We start from the raw sequence: 7,419 nt of genomic DNA on the forward strand, positions 1-7,419 counted from the left end.
GAAAAAGAAGGGAGAGAAAGGAAAAGAAGCTTTATTTTTCGGATCAGGCTAACTTTCTTCTCCCGGGCTTCCTTGCCTCCTTGGCCCCTAGAATTCCGAAGAGGGGCGGCTCCAGCCATCACAGCCGATTCTGGGCGCTGCTCTTGGAGATCCGAGGCCGTGCACGTTCTCAGTTTAAACCTTCAGGCGGCGGAGGGACAATGGTGGCACCGCGCACGGGGGGGAGGGGGTGGGAAGAGGGGAGGGGGAGGGGGGAGGCGCGTTGGGTTCCCGCCGCTGCTTTTCACCACGTGGTGAATCCTCCAGTCTCCAACCTCCTTCCACTAAAGGGGCGACCTGCGAAGAGCGGGACACGCGGGCGATGGTTCGAAAGAAGGTGTGAGTTTTAATTTTAAAAGAGCATAATTGGAGGAAGGTAATTCCCCCCCCCCCACACACACACACTCACCCGCAGCCCTTGGCCCAGGGGGTGGGGAGAGGAAGAGAAGAAAAAGAAAAATCAGGCGAAACACCACACATTTATCTATCGACCGCTTAGACAAGACAAAGAGGTTTTAACAACAGTTTGAAAAGAGCGGCCTGTGAATGGTTACTATTCAATTTGTATTTTATTCCCCGCTGGTCATGGAATTGAGATCAGAAGAAAAAGTGAAAACACATGGCTGGGGTCAGGAGATCAGAGAACCACCACATACAGCAAAGGGAAGGCAAAGCAATGGGAACTCGTGTGAAGAAATGGATTATATAAACAGAGCTTACCATCGCCTGCACCCCATTATCCTATAATTTACCCTGCATGGGAGCATAGAAATATATTAAACTAGTGATAGGTTTTACCATTTCTTTACAACCCAGCCTCGTGCCAATCAAGCCTACTATATACTTTGAGACATGTTTAGAATTCTCGAACTAATGTGTTTATTTTAAATATCACAGGGAAATTATTACATCACCAGAAAATAATGCCAGAGCGGGGGTCTGCCGCCCTTTTGAAGTCTTCCTGCAAGGAAACATGATTTTAATTACATAATCACTTTGAAACTATAATTATACAATAAACGACGAGGATTAAGCGGGAAGTATAGAGTACATTAAAAATTGCTTAGGTCTTGAGAAAACAAACTGAACATGCAGGAGGAAAAGAAAGAGATGAAATCCGAGGAACTTGGGGGTAGGGGGGGCGACGATAAATCCTAAGATTGCCTTCCCCGGAGCGGCGGCGAGATGGAGCCTGAGGCTCTGCTGGGCCACGGAAGGGCGGGAGGTGGCCCGAGTGGACCAGTGGAAGCCGGTCCATCTGAGACCGAATCAAAGAGCAGCTCCGAGGAGGGCTCCGGGTGCATTTGTTAACCTTTCTCACACCCAAACAAAGTCGTTTTGGAGTTTACAGAATTCATTCATATTGAAAATCGACGCGCATGGAAATGCCGTCGGGAGATTGGGCGCTCCCTAAGGCTTTTGTTTGTTTTTCCCTTCCAGAAGGAAAGCCCCCAACACGCAGGGCGAACGGGTGGCGGGTACCCCGATGCCCGCGATGAGTTTATAAACAACCGCCCCTGCGCGGCTCCTAGGGCGCGCCAACTGTAGACACGCAGGCTTGGCCTCTTCGCTCCAGCTTTTGTGTCCTGGGCTTCTTTTCTGAAAGCTGTCCCACCAACTTACACTGGTTTCTGGGTTCACATTTCGAGCCAGGCCCAGGGAAGGCCTAAGGGATTTTCCTGTGAAAGGTAGCAACTCGATTGTGGGTAGACACTTGACTGTGTCCCTTTCTGTTTAGCTTCATGAGTGAATCAGAACGTACACAGAACCAGAAGCCGACCTCCGGCTGGCCCTTCTTGCCTTTGGGTTCTGGTAGGAGATCATGCACTGAAGCCCCTTCCCCAAAACCTGGCAAAGCACTCAAGGGACAAATATTCCACCAGTCGGAGGCCGGAGGCCGGGGACTATGGTTTGTCCAGAAGCACCAGTTGTACCTGATGGCTTTGCCAGGACATAGAACAATAGAGAAAGGAGGAGGATACAGTTCCCAGGCTCAGGCATTCATCTTTAAATGGAGAGTTTTTATGAGATCGCTGTCACTGCCTCCTCGACCCCCCCTCCCCAACCCATACCCTTGGAAGGTCTTTAATATTTCAAGGCAGGTGCCCTAGGTAAGAGTGGTTTGAAATGGGAGTGGCTGGTCTAGCCACACTTTATGCATGCATGAAGGGTTAAACACCACCACCCTGACCACAGCAAAGAAGCACACTCTGTGCAAGAGGACATGATTTTTGTTCAAGCAGAAAATTGTGATTGCAGAGACAGTGATGTTTAAATTCAAACGCATTCTGGTAGATGTTTCCCCAGGGACTCCAATGTGAGGTATTGGGAGACAGGAGAGAAAGTGACAATAGGCATCTTTTCTGGCCTTCACTTGGGCCCGGGTCCCTCCTAACTTTGCCCAGTCTCCCACAGTATGAGGCAAAAGGTGGCCTTTAGCTCTGAACCATTAATATTAAGACACATGAGCATCACATTAGTCTGCAATGGACCATCAACGACCAAAAGTGAAATAAAACAGTTCATCCAAAGAGTCCTTCTGGGAATGTGTTTATTTTGTGCTTTTCTAAGCCCAGGATGCAATTTACTCACTGCCCTCCTGCAAACAAAAGAGCTGTGATCGTCTCCAACCTCAAGACCCTTTCAAAACCCCAAGAAAATTACCACTGGGCACCAACTGAGGAGTCATTTTGAGTAGGAAGCACTAGTGTCTAGTACGTTTAGCTCTTCCCTCGAATAGCTCCAAGGCTCTGATTCCTCTAGAGCAACAGCAACATCAATAAACATTAGTTGTCCTCCTGTTGCATAATAACGGCAATCTTACCTGTCTCGCTTAGTTCCCCCCAACAACTGCAGGGAAAATTTGGAAACACTTTATTAATAGCATCAAGCATGTCCACCCTGTTTATTACATGCTCTGGAACTGAGGTGTTTTACATTCAACTATTTCCCTTTGCTTTGCCTGTGGGTAGGAATATTTTGATCACCATTTCCACGAGCAATTGAAGCACCCAGAGATGACCTAATCTGTACCAGGTAACAGGGCAATAAAGGTCCATAATGGATTTGAGATCTTTATACTATCCACAGGGAGTGCAAAATCGGAGAAACTGAGGTTTATCCGAAGCTCCAGTGTGCCAAGGTGTCAGGATGGGAACCTAGGATCGGTGTCATCATGACTTCACCTGTTGAGCCACCCGCAAGGCACAGAGACTATCCCGCGGTGCTACAGGGACAAAGAACTCCAAGCTTGGACTTCATGCTCTGCCTGAGAGCCAGGGCACATGGTGAGTGGCCTGGTCCAGCCCCGAGCTATTTCCTCTGCGTGGCAGCATCAAAGGAAACGTCAAGGAGGTGTCAGTCTTCTTGGGATCGCCCCATGACTCTCTGTAACAGCGAGGAGACGCAGGAGCTTCGGGGATCTAAACTGCCAGATTGAGAGAGGACTGGAAAGGAGGCCTGGCCTGGCGGTGGGAGGCTGGGGGCGCAGCTGCCTCCACGCGCCGGTGATCACTCTTTTCCTCCCAGACTAAGAGCTGGCGCCCCGGCTTTGCAGACTACGCAGTGCGCCTCCGGTGGCAGAGCCGCGCATTGCAGGGAGGCGAGTGGCAACATGCCACTGTAGTCCACGCCTGGGTACCACTCTTCAGTGTGCGATTTCTCTGTACCACAAGCTCTCAGTCACAGCAGAGCTATGTGATGGACAAGATGGAGAAGGGTCCCAGAAATTGGCCCGGAGGAGCCATTTTTGGAGGTTGGGTCTTCGGTAGGTGGGTAAGATCAGGAGAGACTGTGGTTGCCACTATCTGGATCTCCTGCATCTCCAGAAGGCCGCATCAGTAGAGGTCTGCTCCCATTTATGGGCACCGCTTATGGACTGGGCCAGCTCTGTCTCGTTTTCTCTTTCTAGCTATTAATGGGCAGCGCAGTGGTGCTCATCCTTATTAGAGAAGACACCATCCAGCTATCTTAGCACAGTGCCCAGCAACTCTTCAGGAGTAGTAATGCCAGTTCCCTATCACGGGAGGAAGGTAGCAACAGGGCACCACATTTGGTAGACCCAGCCAACATGTGCTCCAGTCTACTGGAATGTATCTGGTGTCAGTCACCAGACAGTAAATCCCTTCCAGTCTCCCTCCTGATCTCTCAGAACCCACGGTTGTGAGAAAACTCAGGGTAGGATCTCTGGGCAGCAGCAGAGAGCAAAAAAGGTGATGGAGAGAAAATCCTTCCAGCAAAATATAAAAGACAGAAGTCCTCTTTGGAGGGCTATCCAGTTCTGGTGCGAGGGGACATTACCATTACTGCACTCCAGACAAGTCCATGGTGGATGGCTTTAGGGAAATTGTCCCAATCCTCACAATTTACCTAGTGACACTTTGGTGATGATCGTTTCCTAGGTTGGGGCTTAATGAAGATCTGTATTTGGTCCAAGGTTAGCCCAGAGGTAAGTCCAAGTTAGTGAGAGAGCAGGTATTTATTTAGCCTCTTTAGGCTGAGACCTTATAGCTGTCACCCCCTAGATTTCATCCTACTGGGAAACACCCTGAGGACATAGCAGGGGGAGGTAGGGAGGCCACCCAAAGTCTCAGCCTTGGGCAAAGAACCACCTACATTTAGGGTCATGAATACAGAGGAGTCAGAGTGGCTTTGGTTTCCTTGGGGAAGGTAAGTTGCTAGATGATCCTGTGCCCCCAGATAGTTCCCTAGGTCTATTGTTTGAAAATAGATATGTGGCCAGTCACATAGGTTCAGTGTCATCCCTTAGGATAGCTTGGAGTTGTGAAATGAGCACTAGACCAGGAATTGGGAAATTGAAAATCTGCTCAGCCAGGCCACTGGCTGGTGGTATGATCTTGTGTAGGTCCCTTAGCCTTTTCCATCTCATGTAAAATAGTGATTGGATAGGATGATCTTTAAGGATGCTTCTGGCTGTATAGCTTATGATTATTTTGGTTCATGCTGTGAATATGTTAGATCCAAATTAGAAACACAAATGACAATGTTTCAGCATCTTTGTGGTCTCTGTTGGCATTTCATACTTCCTCTAAAGCAAGGATTGTTCTGACCCCCCAGTAGTTTATGAGACTATCCTGATTGATGATTTAGCTCCTCTGTCCATGTCTCACAGGTCATTCTGTAATTAGAGAACTTTAGAATATTTGGAGAAGATAGAAGTATTTGATGGAATATGGGAAGCAGTCCATGGTCTTGGAAATTCCCTAGCCCTATTCTCTTCTTAAAGATATGTCTGTGTTTGAAATGTGTGTGTGATGGTAATTGTGGTAGGAATCCAGTCTTCTGAATCAGGCTTTCCTTCCAGCCTCAGTATTTTTCCTCATCCTGATTCCCAGTGAGCCACAGATCCATTGCTAATGCCTCTGAAGCTTTGAAGCCAGGCACTGGCAACTGATACCTGTGATCCTAACTTCTTGGGAGGCTGAGATTTGAGGATCATGGTCCACAGACAGCCTGGGCAGACAAATCTGAGAGCTTCTTATCTCAGCAATTAACCAGCAAAATGCTAGAAGTGGAGGTCTATCTCCAATGATAAAGCACCAGCTTTGAGCAAAAAGAAAACGCTGAGCAAGACTGTGAGGCCCTGAGTTCAAGCCCTAGTACCAGCATGAAGAAAAGTTGCCTTGAACATGTAAGGGCCAGCATCATAATTTATGGTCCTGAATGGGGGCCCAGCATAGGCATGTAAAATGGACAGGGGTTCCCATCTAGAGCAGTTCACCTCTCTGTATATGTGTGCCTATGCCTAGTTGTCCTATTCTCTGACAATTCATGAGAATAACTTGGGCTATTAAAAATATGGATGCCCCTGACTATACCTAACCTACTCAGTATCCAAGCTCAGCAACACCATGCACTACAGCATATCAGTTGTTTTCCCTTGTGAGCTGACTGAGAGCTGCAGCTGGCTGCCAAAGCCCAGCATCCCAAGAGAGTAACAATACTGTGTAATGTTAACCTGGGGAAAATGATCAAAATACCAAATACAGTTTCTGCTGAATGTACGTAACTTTCAAACCATCAAGAGCTCAGGTAGAATGGCCACACACAGATGTTTTCCAAAAACTTCTGTGATTCTATGCAGCTAGGGTTGTGAGAAATTCCTATAAGTGCACATAAAGAGGTCACGGAGAGGCTACTGGTCAGCCTGGAGCTCTCAGGACACAAATAGATCTGGAGACTCAGATCTGAGGCAGACACCATGTGGACTCATGTGACTGCCTAGGGAAAGAAAGAGGCAATGGTAGGTGAGACAGAACCCAGGAGTCTAATGTCCATGAGATAAACAGGAGGGACTGCAAAAGACTCAATCAGAGGAACTTGGGATGCAAAAGGAAGGCCTGGGGGAATGGTCTCCTGGCCATCAGGAGAGAAAAGAATGTCTTGATGGCCAGAGGGGTCAACAGCACCAGCTCCATCGAGATACTGATTTAAGATTAGGACTAAGGGCCAGGCATGGTGTAACATGCCTATAATCCCAGCTACTTGGAATCCAGAGATAGGAGGATCACAGTTCTAGGCCAGCTGGGGCAGTTATTGAGATCCAAACTCAACAAAGAAGATGGGCATACTGATGCATACCTGTGATCCTAACTACTTTGGAGATAGATGTAGGATGATTGTTGTTGGGAGCTGGCCGGGCAAAAGTACAAAAGCCTATCTAAAACTAAACTAAAAAAAGAGTTGGAGGTATGGCCCACGTGGTATAAAAAAACAAACTTGTCTAACAAGCTAGAGGCCCAAGTTGAAACCTCCTCCTCCTCCCCCCCACATAGATTAGGACTGAAAGGTCTGCATTGGACTTGACATCTAAGACATGTTGTGTGGCCTCAGCAAGAGGAACGTGTTGGGATCAGGGGACCACAGTGGGGTGAGAAGTGAATGGGGGTGAGCCAAGGATGCAGTTATGATTGGGAAACATCTCTGCTAAAGCTGCAAGCATCTCCTCACTGCCCCACAGGAAACAAAAGGATTCTGGCTGCGATTCATTTTATTTTTAAAAATGAGCAGTGCTTCATGAATTTTCCTGTCATCCTTTGCACACAAGCCACGATAGCCTTCTCTGTGCCCTTCCAATTTCAGTCTATGTGCTGCCAAAGCGAACACTGGTGTTATTTTTGATGCCCGGATTGAAATGGGGCTCCCACCCACATCCACACACAGCCACACAACATTATATGCTGGCGGAAAGCCCAATCCAAACTCAGAGCTAGAATAGGAAATCTATTTATATTTAAAACCTGCTTAAGTATTCTCTGAAACAGTGTCGAACTCAGGGTAAGACAGTCTCTGCAGCCAGGTGGCAAACTAAGCAAAACCAGTCATGGCTCCTGGCCACCAAATTCAGTGTTGAAGCTGCCA

At 47.9% G+C, this 7,419-nt stretch overlaps 1 non-coding gene across 1 annotated transcript; it reads right to left on the minus strand.

Moving 5' to 3' along the window:
• Positions 1-7,056: 7,056 nt before the first annotated feature.
• Positions 7,057-7,164, minus strand: LOC138833048 (U6 spliceosomal RNA). The gene has a single exon (XR_011373766.1). It is a non-coding gene; the product is annotated as a U6 spliceosomal RNA (small nuclear RNA).
• Positions 7,165-7,419: the final 255 nt, after the last annotated feature.

This window comes from Dipodomys merriami, unplaced genomic scaffold (assembly GCF_024711535.1).
Source record: "Dipodomys merriami isolate MVZ:Mamm:240054 unplaced genomic scaffold, mDipMer1.0.p SCAF_20, whole genome shotgun sequence".
Taxonomy (NCBI): domain Eukaryota; kingdom Metazoa; phylum Chordata; class Mammalia; order Rodentia; family Heteromyidae; genus Dipodomys; species Dipodomys merriami.